Source organism: Marmota flaviventris, chromosome 13, assembly GCF_047511675.1.
Source record: "Marmota flaviventris isolate mMarFla1 chromosome 13, mMarFla1.hap1, whole genome shotgun sequence".
Classification (NCBI taxonomy): domain Eukaryota; kingdom Metazoa; phylum Chordata; class Mammalia; order Rodentia; family Sciuridae; genus Marmota; species Marmota flaviventris.
The window spans coordinates 20,579,499-20,595,449 of record NC_092510.1 but is presented as its reverse complement, the minus strand read 5'-3'; the positions used below and the strand labels follow the sequence as shown (position 1 = coordinate 20,595,449).

The 15,951-nt window shown below is 34.1% G+C and overlaps 1 non-coding gene across 1 annotated transcript; it reads right to left on the bottom strand.

Annotated features, from left to right (window-relative positions):
- Positions 1-15,019: 15,019 nt before the first annotated feature.
- On the bottom strand, positions 15,020-15,126 carry LOC114079344 (U6 spliceosomal RNA). Its single transcript, XR_003580474.2, has one exon. It is a non-coding gene; the product is annotated as a U6 spliceosomal RNA (small nuclear RNA).
- Positions 15,127-15,951: the final 825 nt, after the last annotated feature.

The following is a 15,951-nucleotide window of genomic DNA, read 5'->3' as shown; positions in this document are numbered from 1 at the left end:
TTCTAGAGTAAAACACGTTCATTGTAAAAAAATAAAATAAAAAGTATAAAAAGGAGAATGAAAGTTCCCTATAATTGTACTATTAAGAGAAAATGGATATCCTCCATGGGTTTACGGGCGTTATCTGTATAGGTTAAAGATAAAAGTTTTGGAAAAAAATGAACCAGAGTAAACAAATCTTGTTTACCTGTGTTTTAACTTAATATAATGTGGACATTCTCCCATGTCAATAGATAGGTTTCTACATTTTCATTTTTAATCATTACAAAGTGCCTCATTGTGTATGTTTTTCCATTCACTTTAAAGTTCCAATATTGAATGACACTTAGGTTGTCTGATTTATTGCTCCTGTAAACAAGCCTAGGATGATTAAAGGTATACTCATGTACTCCTGTTTTATTATTTCCTTACAATAAATTCTTGGAGATGAAATTCTTTGATCAAAGAGTATGCCAGTTCTTAAGAATTTTAATGTACTATGTTAATTCCCATTCTCTTCCCTATCAAAACTGTGATCTCATCAGCCTGATAAGAAAGTCCTCTTTTCCCCACATTCTTACCAACAATGGATGTAATAACATTGGGTATTCACTAGAATTTTTATCAATGTGATAAGCAAAATAAAAATAAAAATTATAAAATATTTTATTTCTTGATTTGCATTTCTTTGTTTACTACTAAAGTTGTGCTTGGGAAGTGCCTAGATATTAGTCACATTTTCATTAGCACATATTTTTCATTTATTTTTGGTTTTAAGTGCTTCTCAGGTATCAAAAATATGAACTGTCATAGATGTCAAAACTGTCTATTTGGGGCTGCGGTTGTAGCTCAGGGGTAGAGAGCTTGCCTAGCATATGTGAGGCACTGGGTTCTATCCTCAGAACCACATAAAAATAAATAAATAAAATGAAGGCATTGTGTCCATCTACAACTAAAAAAATATAAAAATCTTATTTATTCTATTTCTTATTTGTCTTTAACTTTATGTATGGTTTGGAGTTTTATATATTTAAATATGTCAAATTTTCCCTTTAGGTTCTCATTTGATCTTACACTTATGAAGATCACTTTCACATTGAGAATATAAAAGCATTTACTTATTATGTACCTGAAATTGAATTTCATAAAGGACTAATCTGGCCAGTTCTATTTTTTTCCCTCCAAATTAAGTCTTTTTTTTAAAATAAATGTTTTGTGTTTTCAGTGGCACTAAAAAAAAAAAACAAGATGTTATTTATTTCAGATGAGATTGAAGTTGATAGCTTATGAACCATATGCTGTTTACCAGCAGCAAGCAATGCTGAATTTCTGAACTGTCCATCTTTTTCTTATCAATCTGTGGCCAATGCTGGCTGCCTTTCTCAAGATCTGGAAAAGTTTTTTTTTCTTTTTTTTCTTTTTCTTTGACCAAAGTCTTGATGTTGGCCCTGGGGACATCCTGTTCCATATAACAATTAAATTGAGAAAGTCCTTGGTGCTCATGAAAAAAATAAAGAGAGCAGAAAACCTTTCTTCTGATTCCCACAGAAATGAAGCAACCAAAGAGATAATTGGCTTGCACACATCTTGAAAGCCTTCTAGGGAGTGTAGCCAATAAGAGCAGGGAGAGCGATGGAGGCTGTCTACATGCCACATGGCTGCACACACCTCGTTAACTATCATGGAGGCAAGTTGGGTGGGTCTCTGCTTGCCTTGCAGCCTGTGTCAAGTTCAGGATGTCTGGAAATATCCCACTTGGAAGGAGATCACACAAACCTCAGCCTGATGTAATGGCATGGCAACTCTTGTTGCGGGAAATTCTCCTGTGTATCTAGTTGATTTATACTCACTGAATTTGGTTGAGTCTCCTCTGAAGACCGGTCCTGCAGCTTGCTCCTCTCTCTCCTGCAAGTGGTAAGACACCAGACATTGTCCTCTTAAATTTTTTTTTCTTTCACAAGTGAAATCGCTTGTATTTGGACAAAATGATGTCATGATGGAAACCCATTATAAAATTAGCTTGAAGGGACAACCAGGATGTGGCATCAGATTTTCCATATGCCCAGACAAAATCTTTTTTTTTCTTTTTGAATCAGAGGATAATTAAAAACAAAGAATGTGTCATATTTTTCTTCATCTTTATTTAAAATAGGGCCTTGTTGATTAATAAAATTCTATTTTATATTTTCATTTGCAAAAGGATGCATATTTCCTCCTTAGTATTCATTTATTACCTCAATTAATATTTATTGAACATGTGTTATGTAAAAGAACTGAAACTGTATTTGAGTTTCTGCCAAGTATTGCACTAGGTATTTTTACAGATACTTCCTCATTTAATCTGCATGACAATGGTCTGACACAGATATGTCAAGAAACCAAAGTTCAGAGAGGTTGAGTGACTTGTCCTAGAACATTCATCAGGCAGGTGTTGGACCTGGAATTCATATGCATAGTATATGTGTATTTGGTTCATCTCTTTACTTCCCATTGTTGCAGTGAGTATTCTTTTTAAAATTTTGATTATAGGAGAGATTGAACCCAGAGGGGCTCTACCACTCAGCCCTTTTTATTTTTTATTTTGACAGAAGTCTCACTAAGTTGGTCTGCTTGATCTGTCAGGGGATGTTAAGATCACCCACCATGATTGTGTTTTTTGTCAAATTCTTGTCACTTTATTAGTTGTGATTTATATGAATTTTAGACTATGTTGTTAGTTATATGTATTTTAGGCTATCCTTTTAGTTTCTAAGTAGATTGCTTAATGTTTTCCCCCTTAACTTCTATTTATTTAATCCAATTTTTGTTATACCAGCAGTGTTTTGGCTAGATAGTTTCCTGATACATATTTATTTCCTGATAATCTCATTTTATGTCTCTCTGTGTGATTTTGTTTTAGGCATGCATTCTGTAACCAGCACAGGTTTTTAAAATATTAATGCATTCAGGCAAATGCTGTCTTTTAACAGAATTTGATTGTGTGCACTGCTGAAGCTGGATTTATCTATTTATTTATTTTTTGCCACCTCATTCTGTGCTGTTTCATTGCTTTGTTCTTTTTTTCCCCCTCTTTCCTTGCTTTCTGATAGATGGAATGGATAAACTTTTCCAGATTCCTTTTCTATTCCTCTGAAGGTTTGCGAACTGGAAGATTATGTTTCTCTTTTAGTGGTTACCATCAGTGTTTTAATCCATGTATGTAACAATATGGGTTTCTAATAATATGAAAAGTTACACAGCCTTTCTATTCTCCTGCTAGAGGTGGCACAAATCCCTGTATGCTGGATCTAGATGGACACCCCATCTAGATATTTTCTGTAAAGTTTTGATGGTACCTTTTGTGCCATCTCTCTGTTCACACATCCATGTCTACAGATCTGTCTCTGCTTCTCCTTATTGCCTACTCCCTTGCCAGGGTACAGCTCTGATCACCATTTCTATTTATTTCTTTTTTTGTTTGTTTGTTTTTATCCCATGGACATTTTTATCTTGTGTTGGAATCTGACTGTGACTTCTTTTTACTTTTGTTTTTAAATCTATCGTTACTGTATATTTGGTGAAGCAGAAATGTATCAGAGCTTAAAGTAGCAGAGCTGTCCTGCATGGAGTTCTCTAGAATAGTTTTTAAAGTATCCCAAGTAGTGACTAGGGGTTTCAACAGAATTCCCCTGATTGAAAAATGCAAATCTTTGCTGTCATGTGTTGTTCCTGTATAAGAACACCTGAAAAAGTGTGTCATGCATTGCCGGACAATGGGGATGCCTTCTGGGAAGTGTCTTGTTAGATGATTTTGGCATTATGGAAATATCATAAGGTGTACTTATACAAATTACGATGGCTACAGTATCACTCTGTGATGTGATCTATGGGACTACCTTGTCTATGTTATGTGGCAAAAGGCTGTGTATACTCCCAATTCTATAGCCCTTTATTTTTTTATTTACAGTTAAGGGCTCTTTTCCATCAAGGTTGCCCTTATCACATAGCACACCTTTGTAAACATTACAATAAGATGCCAGGTAGCTTCAGTCCTACAGCTTGCAAGTGGAGGTCAGATTGCGTTTCAGTTCCTGCTCACCCCTTCAATGGATGCTTTTGAGCACACAAGCAGAATCGCCCCACACAGAGACTCTGTTTACCAGTAACTTTGCAAAGTGAGCTATTAAGCATTACTAATAGTTGGTATTTCCAAACTATGGTTGGCATGTTGTGGGAATTTACTGTTGGCACTTTTAGAATTCTTGCCAAACAAACAAACATACAAACAAACAAACCCAGTTTTTATGCACCAGTGCAGAGTTTTTCCTGGCCCTGTGCCTGCTCTGCTAGCCAACATTGCTGATACTGGACCCTGGTCATAGCAGTTTGATATTCTATGCACCAGATTGTACATTGTTTTTAGACAGGATCTTTTCAGGAGTGTCCATCTAGCAGGATTATGAAGAGAACCAAGACCTTTTAGCATAACTTTATTCCTTCATGTTATATTCTAAGTGAGAATGTAGGTAGAAGCATCAGAACAACTTAATATTTTAATGGAACCTAATAGCAATCAAAATAATTGCAGAACACTAAGTGGTATTACCAGAGTTATGCTGGTAAATATCTAACAATCTGCTCTCTGAAAGGTGAAGCCTTGGTTTGTAGTGTTTGTGGATGTTGTAATGAGAATACTTCCACCATAACCAATTTCAAACTATCCTTGCATTGACAGCACCAAACCACTAAGAACAGTTGGGAAAGACACAATTGTCTCCACATGTCACTGGATTGCATTGTATTTAAAATGGGACATTGATACTTTTATTTCAATCATGGGTAATAATTTTAAAACTTTATTTTCAAAGTTCAAAGAATGATCAATCCAAAAAAGTATCTAGCAAGTGAACAGTGGCCATGAACTCGAGGTCTTGTGTTTGAGAGTTGAACAGTTCCCAGTCAATAGCTTCTGGAGAGAGCAGATCCCAGGGCAGAGGATAAAGTCTGTCCATAAAGCATTTTTTTTTTTTCTGCCGCCTATGGAGATGAATGGCTCCTACTGCAGGAACGTTACTTTGAAAAGAATATCTACTTTTTATTTAGAAGATTTTAAGTGAATTTCAAAGACATGTTCCATTTTTTAATGTACAGCATCCTTTTTCCATTGGAATTCTGATGTCTTTGCTACCACCATCTGGTATTTGTTTGCCTCTCAAGAGTGCTTTGCCAACCAAGTAGCTCCCATTTTTACGTGCCGTGTATTTGGTATCCCAATAAGTCTCGCAGTCTAGTATACTTTAGACCTCATGTCTTCTTTGTCACTGTATTTTCGTAGTTGTGATGAAATGATAAATATTTTCTTCTTTTTTTCCGTTGAGAATGTCATAATGTTTTCTTGAACATTAAGTTGATGTTGTTGACAGTATTCTGTGTTATTTAGCAAAGTGGCAGACTAGAAACAGTGTTTACTCCACTGAGTTATACATTCCTAGCAAAAACTTGGAGAAAAATAAATGTGGTATTTTTTCTTTCCTGTCTTCCTTTTGAAAGTTTTTGCTCTTTACTTGGAAGAGGTAGATAATTGGTAGACATGCGTTTAACTAAATATATATATGAAAATGTATTGTGAATATTTTAGTAATTCTCTTCCACAACTTCCACCACTCTTTTTTTTTTTTTAAACAGGTCTCCACGGTGTTTACCCTGGGGTGGTTGATTTATTTTTCCTATGTTGCAATCAATGTTCCAGATTGAATTATGCTAAAAATATAAATATGGAATTTGCCTTCAAGCAAAGGTAAACTGTTTCCCAGGAGCAATGTTTTGTTTAGTTTTTAATGTTGATAGATGACAAGTATTTTCAGTGATTCTATATAATATACTTCATAGAATACACATATTGGAATAAACATCAGAATCTAAGTTAACATGTTTCCTAATGATGGTCCACAAAATGTTCATCTAGAGAAATTTATAATACTATTTACCCCTTAAAGTCAGTAGGCCAGTAGTTAATAAAAAGGCTACAAAGTCTTTCTGTAGCATGCGTGTGCACGCACACATACACACACACACACACCCACCTTATTTAATTCAATGTTTACCACTGAATTAATTTTGAGAAGAAATGTTTTCACACCATATCTACGAAATCCTTTGAAAGAATGTTTTGTATAATATTCGTTTGATAAATTTTCTCTAAACTCATTGACTAATGATGACCATATGTGCACACTTGTAGGTTTCATTAATATATTCATGATGGGAACTTGCAGCGTTTTTGCACTATTTAAGCAAAAGGTCCTTAATTCATTCTAAGTGCAAATAAATTATTCCTGTATTCATCTAAGAATGCCCTTGTAGTTGAACATGAATATGATCATGTTTCATGAAAGAAACCTTGAGGGAGGGGCTGGGGATGTGGCTCAAGCGGTAGCGCGCTCGCCTGGCATGCGTGCGACCCGGGTTTGATCCTCAGCACAACATAGAAACGAAGATGTTGTGTCCGCCAAAAACCAAAAAATAAAAAATAAATATTAAAATTCTCTCTCTCTCTCTCTCTCTCTCTCTCTCTCTCTCTCTCTCTTTCTCTCCCTCCCTCACTCTCTCTTAAAAAAAAAGAAACCTTGAGAGCACTTTTGCTTCTTATAAACATTTTACATATATGTCAGAGGAGAAAGTTTTGCCCATGTATGTATTTCATAATCAGTGAAAATTATGGCAATCTGTGGCCTTCTGTCTTCATTGCTGTGTATTACTGTTTATCAATGAAGCTGTAAGTATTACAAATTTATATGTGTAACTATGTAGTGGTTTATGGAAGACTTGATTGATTAGTCATTATTTATGAATAACTGATCTACAAGGCTGGAAACAATACTTTATCAAAGGGTTGAGATTTTGGGGGAACTAAAACATCTTTCATGGTATTTATCTAGATAAAAGTAAATCAAAAGATTACCATCCAAGGAACAGCAAAAATAAGAAGAAATATTACTTAAACTAATTTAATTATTTTAGGGATAAGGCAAAAGATGGTCATTTATAGAAAATTTGATAATTCAGAGAAGTAGGCAGAAAAAATAAAGTTTGCCCATAGTTATAGTACCTAAATGTAAGTGTTGTTAATATTATAAGTGTGGTTTCCTTTTCTGTGCATTTGTTCTTTTGCTTTTAATCAATAGAGAGGCACATTTACTGGGAAGGTGGTAGATCTCTAACTTCAGGGTCCCTCACTTGCAGAAAATCCTTCCAAGGCCTGGGAGGGTCACTAGCAATATGTAAACATGGTCATATATTTATGAAAATGTTGCAAAAGTACAATCAATTCATTGAAATTCCTAAGACTGCTGACTTTTCTCCCTCAATTCCTACCTGTTTCATATCCAGTGTTGGTGGAATGGCAGCAGGAATTTTGAGATTCTGACTAAGGGAAGTTGAGTTGTGGATTCATATAATTTGGGATTCGGTGGTTTATTTATTTATTGATTACTTTTCTAGAACTTATTTTATTGGTGCATTATAATTACACACAATAGTAGGATCTATTTCTACATATTTATATGGAAGGTTATGTTTAAAAGGTTCACCATCACTTCTCTGGATATGCTATCCAGGAATTCTGTTTGCTGCTGACCTTATCTTGTATTGTGACTCAGTGGGACAGGGCCAGAAGTTGTATTGCAATATGCACATGTCCTGTGGTGCTTGACAGAAAAATATGAGCAGGGGGAAAACAAGATGACATTTTTAGAGCCAAAAGTTTGTGTGTGGGAAAGTGTTCCAACCAGCAGACAGGAACAATTGTAAGCACAGGATTCAATTCTTATTGATGTCTGGTCAAAAGGAAGTTCACTCTTTTCAGGGAATTTTAATTTACTAATATTATAATTATACTGAAAGTGAAATTCAAACTCCTACCATTTTTATTTAAAAATTATAGCACTTGAATTTTCCATATTAAAATGGTTTTTGTAAATCTTTCTTGTGCTGCCATAACATTCAACTCAGCTTAAGCCAGCTCAGTGTTCTATTCTGATACCCTACTATGAGTGATGAACTGTAACCTGCAATTTAATTCTGGATCAACTCTAATGCAACTTCTCCTTTCCCATGTGCTTTCTCTGGCTTTACTTCTGTCTTTAGGTTCTTTTTACCTAGAACACCTTTCTTTTCTGTGTCCAGTGAATTACTCCTTTTCTTTAAGATCTAGTTCATATCTCACTTTTTTTTTTTCATAATGCCTACCCTGTTTCCATGAATAACTACTATTCCTAATACAATATGGGTTCTCATAACATGTGTCTGTGATTGCCCTTATATTGGATGATGGTTTTCATTTACCTGTATGAGTACATGTGGCAAAGAAACTTATTTTATTCTTCATCCCACTGAAAATGTTGCCTTCCACACTGTCTGAAATATGGGGTTATTATAAAATTGTATCTAAACAGAAAGCAGGGAATGCATAAGTATAGATATTATAGCCAGGTTCAAAGACACATTAAATAGCAAACTCTCTTCTAATAATTAGGCACATTTGTAAGACACTTCCCTGTTCTTATTTGGATAAAGATTAAAATAATTAACCATAAGCCCTATTTAATCTTACAGTTATTTTGAAGTTTCTTAGAAGAAAGTTTACAATAAAAACCAAACCTATATTTTAAAAGAATGAAGATTAGTAAGTACACTAATTTCATTAGGTTTGGCTGCAGATGACTAATATTTGTCTATACCAGGTAACGATGGCTTAGACAAGATGAAAGCTATGGCAGGTGGTTTAGATCTTCGATGGCATCCAACAATTCTTTTAGATAAAAAGAAATTGTGGTTTCTGTTTCCAGCATCACCTTATGATCTGAAATGATTGCTTTTTCTTCAGCTATCATGTCCATTTTCCAGCTAGTAGGAAGGGGAAAAGCTGTGTATTCCTGTGGGTACACTTCCCAGATTTGTTCACATTTCTTCCAGTTGCATTTTATTGATGATAATTTAAACACATATTGACATACAGCTGCAACATAAGCTAAAAACAATTGTCTCCATTCTAGATATCCCTGTAAAATTTGATTTAGGTGTTCTATCACTAGGGAGAAATGGCAGAATAAACACTGAGGCACAGCTAGTGGTCTCTGCTACAAGGATAAATGGAATAAGCTTTTACTGAGTTTCTATTACATATACTATTTCATTCAAATCTCATAGGAGACACACACATATGTACATGTATACCTGTATATGTATATACATGTGTATATATATATACACATATATACACATACATATATTCTCCATTATATAAATGGCCAAACTAACTCTAAAAGAGATTCACTACCTACCCTGCCTAAGGTCACTCAGATACTCAGTGATAGAAACAAAAGTAAACTGAAGTGTCTGATTGTAGAGCTCATGCTCTTATCACTAAATTATATTTCCTTAAATAAAATCTAGCTGAATGTGTGGTTAACACTTAAAGGTTTTCAAAAGAAAAATGGGTTAACTTTCATTTACTCATTTTCTACTAATAAGTTGACACTCAATGTACTTGTATGAATATTTCTGTGCTCCCCAGGTAGATGGCAACGGGTTATAGCACTGGTTTTTCCTTTGCCTTGTGTTTCCCAATGCAAACCAAATGCTCTGGAATACTTTAGAAAGATGAGACATTATAAAGCTCAATTTCCTAGGTTTCAGGTGGTATCCATTTTTTATATAACTTGTTCTTTGTTTTAAACCAAATTGTCCCCATTATATAAACTTGTAAATTTTAAATTTTATGTTCATTATTTAGTGATTATCTTAAAATATTTAACCTACATATTTTGTTTTTACCTAAGAAGCTTAAGGTTAACTAATATATCAATCTTCAAAAATATGAAAGTCTTATGACACTTTGATCCAAATTTCTTCTTCCATCTTTCATGTTATTTTTATCTGGCATTTTTATAGTTATAATTTATTTTTAACACACCACCCTAAATGATCTTTTGTTAGTCAGAATTACAAAAATATTCTATCAGCATTTTTTCCAACTGTACACCTTGCCCTCCCTTGTTTTTTTCAGTTCAAATTCTTCTTAATGTGTCATTCTTAAGTAATTTTTCATCATGGGTTCATGCATAGTGAGTTATATTAGTCTTCATACTTCTAAAAATGCTTTTATTGTCTCCTCTTGCTTGATTGATGGAATCATAGTTGGACAGTTGATTTTCCCACCTTGTTTAGGATATTGCTCAATGTTGTCTATTGTTGCTGATGAGAAGTTTGAAATCAGTCTTATTGATGATTTCTTTTAAGTTTTTTTTTTTTTCTTTTTGGAAGCTTTTAAGATTTTTTTTTTTTTTTTACAGTTTGAATTCTGTGACCTCTTATGTGTTTAAGTATAGAATTTGTGTTTATTTACCCTGCTTGGGACTTATAATGCATTTGAAATTTCCTTTGATTTTAACTAATAGAGCTTTTTTATTTTATTTTATTTTTTAGAGTAATTTAGGTTTACAGAAAAATTGAGCAGGTAATACAGAGTTCTCATATACTCTATTCCCTTCCCTTCAACTCATTTCCCCTTGTTATTAACATCTTGAAGTACTGTGGTATAGTTGTTGCAGTTGGTGAATGAATGTTGATAATTGTTGTTAACTGAAGTCCATAGTTTATATTAGAGCTCATTCTTTGTGTTGTACAATTCTGATTTTTTTTTTTTTTTTTTTTTTTTGGTACTGGGGATTAAACTCAGGGGCACTCAAACACTGAGCCACATCCTCAGCTCTATATTGTACTTTATTTAGAGACAGGGTCTCACTGAGTTGCTAAGTGCCTCGCCATTGCTAAGGCTGGCTTTGAACTTGTGATCCTCCTTGGTTAGCCTTCTGAGCTGCTGAGATTAGAGGAGCATGCCCCAACTCCTGGCCCAATTCTATAAATTTGATAAATGAATAGTGTCATGTATCTACTATAAGAATATATGGAATAGTTTCAATGCCCTAAAAATCTGTGCTTTACCTATTCACCTTTCCCTTCCATTGGCACACACTGATATTTTACTGTTTATGTCATTTTGCCTTTTCCAGAATATTAACTGCTATAATTGGAATTGTGCAGTATATATCCTTTTCAGACTAACTTCTTTCATTTATCAGTATTCATTTTATTTAAGGGTTCTCTATGTCTTTTCATGGTTTGAAAGCTCATTTCTTTTTTTCATTGAATAATATTCCATTGTATGGATGAACCACAGTTTATTTATGACTTGCCTATTGAAGGACATCTTGCTCACTTCCAACTTCTGGAAATTTTGAATAAATCTGCTGTAACTATCTATGAACAGGTTTTTTTTTTTTTTTTTTTTTTTTTGTTTTTTGTTTTGTTTTTTTTTTTGTGGACATACATTTTCAACTCAAGTGGATAAATACCTAGGGCTATCATTGCTAAAACACATGAAAAGAATATGCTTAGTTCTCTAAGAAACTGCCAAATCTTCCTGAGTGGCCACAACATTTTGCCTTTTCCCAAAGAATGAATGGAATTTCTATTGTTTAGCAACTTCATCAGCATTTGATTTTATCTGTTTTTGGATTTTAGTCAACCAAGCAGGTGGGTAGTACTAAATCATTGCTTTCCTCTGCAATTTCCTGATAACAAGTGATAACATTTTTTCACGTGTTAATTTGCCATCTCTATTTTTGGTGAGGTATTGTTTGTTTTAAGAGTTCTTTATGTATTTTGAGCTTAGCCTCTTTAATAGATAAGTGTTTTGCAAATACTTGCTCCTCATCTGTAGCTTGTTTTTTTTTTTTATTCTTGTAAACATATCTTTTGAAGACCACATGTTTACAATTTTAATAGATTTTACTTTAACCATTTTTTAAAAATTGTAATGGATTGTGCTTTAGGCATTATATATAAAAACGAATCACCCAACCAATATTTCCTTTCTAAAAAGTTTATACCATTGTGTTTTATTTTTATGTTCATTTTCAGTTAATTTTTGTGAAAGGTGAAAGGTTTTGTTGCTGTTAAGATTTTCTCTTGGTCTTTGGTTTTCTTTAGCCTGATATAATATGGTTGTCTAGATTTTTCTTTTTAAATTTATCCCATTTGGTGTCTTGTGAACTTCTTAGATCTGTGGTTTGGTCTGTCATTAGTTTTGTAAAACTCTCATCCATTATTACTTCAAACCTTTCTTTTGCTCCACTCTCTTTATTTCTCTTTTTGTTAACTCAGTGTCATATGTGTTACAGCTTTTCAAATAAAGTTGTAGTTCCTGGATATTCTGCTTTTTTTGTTTGTTTTGTTCCTTTTTCTGGCTTTTTCTTTCACTTTAGAAATTTTCTATTGACATATCTTTAAGGTCACTGAAATGTTATTGGACTGTGTCCTCTCTACTAATAAACCCATAACTTTCTTCTTTTCTCTTAATGACAGTTTTTATTTCCAGCATTTCCTTTAATTCTTAATTTTTGTCTCGCTTCTTACATTGACCATCTGTACTTGCATTTTGTTTATTTTTTATTTTCTTTAGAATCTATAATGTATTAATCATAATTTAAAAAATTCCTGGTTTGAAATTCTAAAATCTCTTGGGGTTGGGGATGTGGCTCAAGCGATAGCGCGCTCACCCGATAGCGCGCTCACCCGTGTCATGTGCGGGGCACTGGGTTCGATCCTCAGCACCACATAAAAATAAAAGAAAGATGTTGTGTCCACCGAAAACTAAAAAATAAATATTAAAAAATTCTCTCTCTCTCTCTCTCTCTCTCTCTCTCTCTCTCTCTAAAAAAAGAAAAAAAGAAGAAAGAAAGAAATTCTAAAATCTCTACTATATCTGAATCTGGTTCTGATACTTGCTTTGTTTCTTCAGATTGTTTCTTATTTTAATATGTCTTATAATTTTTGGTTGAAAGGAGTACTGAGCATAAGAATGGAGGTAAATAGACCTGGAGTGTGAGGTTTTTATGTCAATCAGGCTAAAAGTTTTGCTGTGATAGTATGCTGTAGCTGGAGTTTTCAGAATCTTCAATTTTCTGCAGTATGCTTGTTTTCATACCCCTCTGGTGTTTGAGTTCCCTTAATTTTTTTTCTTGTATAGAGTCTATGTCTTGCAGCTTTTTAAGCTGTAAACTGTAAGGACAGAAGACAAGGAAGGAAATAAAGAGAGAAGAGAGGCAGCTCAACAGCAACCCAGGTTTATTTGGAATGAACCTGCAGAGGGGGGCACAGTGGAGATTGAGACCAATCTTCTTCTAACAGCCTGGGGTAGGTAGAGGCACATGGTGGGGGGTGGGGAAAGTTTTGTGATTAGGCCACTGCTAGGGGGTTGTCAGGAAGGGTCATTTTGTTCCTCACCTCCATTCTTTGAGGTGGTCACTATTCAATGTAGAAACAAGTGTTTTCAGGATTCCAGTCCTGGATAGTAATTTCCTTTCTTTGTATGATGATGGAGTATTTATTATCTGAGGTTATCTTGTTCTAAGATGAAGGATACATTTCAAAATGCTGCTGCCTATGTCAAGTTCTCCCTAACATAAACCACTACTGGTATGCTGAGGTAACAAAACCAGACCTAGATGAGAAACGAGGTTATAAGAACATTATCTTGAAAAATTACATCCTGTGGAAAAGGCCATTTCCCCCTTATTGCTTCTGTTTCTGTAAACATGCTTACTGCTAGAGACCCCTGTGCAAAGCCTTCAGTCACATAGGCTAAAAATTTGTAAATCCCCCAATGACAGGACAGGTCTGAGATGATGCCAAATAGAATATAAATGTTGTAGGAAACTGTGGATTGGGGCTCAGACTTTGGAGTAGAGACTCCTCTGAGCCTGTCACAGTAATAAACCCCACTTCTCCTACTCTCCCAGTGTTGCTTGGTGCTTCCTGACTGCTCTGCTTCCTGTACAATACTGCAGCCTTGATGTTGTGGTGGTAAGGTGATAGTATTGGTAAGAGATAGTATTCTTTAATTCTGTGATGTCCAGTCTTTAGTGGGCCTATGTCCCTAGACTGTGTGATCTTCACAAGTGTTTGTCTGCTTTTTTTCTCCTTTAGGGGAGATAAAGAGCCTAAAAGCGGGTAAAGTGAGGGTAAGTTTTCTTTCTCTCAGTATCCAATAAGGCTTTGGAAAATTCCCTTCACTTGCTCAGTAAGCCTTTGTTGTAGAGAATGCTTTGACTCTATTTGAAAATACTTTGATTTTTCTCTCTTCTTTAGAAACAAAGGTTTTTCTTGGCTCTTCACTATGACACCCTGTAAGGTTCCTGGGCATAAAACTCAGGAAAGTGTGGGCTACCCGTGACTGTAGCCCTCATTCTGCACTAATCTATAGTGTTCTTACAAGTTTATGGCTTTAACTACTCTGGTTTCAAGTGAAATGCTCTTGGTTGTAATCCTCTCTATTCACCAATCTCCTCAGATTTCAGGTGGTGGTTTTCCCTATCACCTCAAGTCTATAATGGGTCCAAGGAAAGTTGTTGATATTCAGTTTGTTTAGATTTTTTTCTTGTTGTAAAATGGGAATGATGACTTCCAAGTTCTTTATGTGTCAGAGTTGAAACTGGAAGTTCTCTACAAACTTAAAAGTTTAAAAGCATTTTTTTCACATATAATTCCTTGACCCATCTGGAATTAATAGTTGAAAATGGCATGAAAATAGGTCTCTTTAATTAATTCATTTGTTTGTTTTTATGTGGCTAAAAATTCACCCTAACTTCATTTATTGAATAGTTTCTCCTTTTCCCATTGTTATGATTTACTAGTCCTTTATTTATTAAGTTTCCATATATTCTTGATTTGTTTCTGCTCTCTTGAATCTACTTTATTAGATATTTATCTATCTTTGAAACAATAACACACTTTTAAATCCAGGAGTTAGAAGTTAGCTCAGTGATAGAGTGCTTGCCTAACTGCCGAAGGTCCTGTGTCCTGTACCCAGTACCATCCACACACACCAAAAAAAAAAAAAGATAAAATCTGGTAAGGCCAACCCTCCTATTTAATTCTTCTTTCATAATGGTGGCCTATGCTTGGCCTTTTGTAGGAAAGTGTTGATTTCTATTTTTTTTAAAATATGGAATTCTTCACAAATTTGTGTGTCATTCTTGTGCAGGGGCCATGCTAATCTTCTCTGTATCATTCCAATTTTAGTATATGTGCTGCCGAAGCAAGCACAGATTTCTGTTTGTTTATCTTTTTTGTAGTTCAGAGGAACTTTCAGTGTTTGCAATAATGCTTTTCTTAATTCTGAAAAAAAACTTCTACTTTTATTCAAATATTTCTTCTGACCATTTTCTCTCAACTTTTCTCCATTTTTCTAATGAGGTTTTTATTTCTGCATTGTCAAAAATTCTTAATATCTGCATCCCGAAGTGTGACAATAATATTCACATATATTCACGCCTACTTTCACAATTATATCCACTGCCATTATCCTCAATGATGTTCCTTGTTCTTTTCTCAGATGGCTGAATTTGAACCATGGTACTTTTTAATGAAAACATTTATGAAGACTGTTTTTTGTCAAGTTGTTTTTCAGGGACTTGGTATTGTTCTTCATTAATTACATAAATTGATTACTTAAACTGTTATGAGAGCATTCTGTTTTATCTTTGGATTTTTTTCAGTTTGATTTTTGGTTATCTTCTTCAAAACACAGTGGTTGTTTTCCTTTAATTGTCTTCTATAATTAATACCCTTTAATATTTCTTTAAAAAGCCTACTTCTTTTCCTTTTCAATCTACTCATTTTTTAAAGCTTTTTCCTGTGTGTTCTTGACTCTTTTTTAGTAATTTCTATTTCTAATGTGATCTTTATTTTATTAATCCTTTCTTACAAAATAATTTTCCTCTGAGCACTCACCCTCCTCTCCCACTATTGGGCCATATTTCAATTACTTTCTTTGATTTTCATGTAGATGTTTGATCATAATCGTAGACTAATCTGAATTATAATTTTCTGATATGAATCCTTCATTTAGTTTGTTTCATTATTGTACTG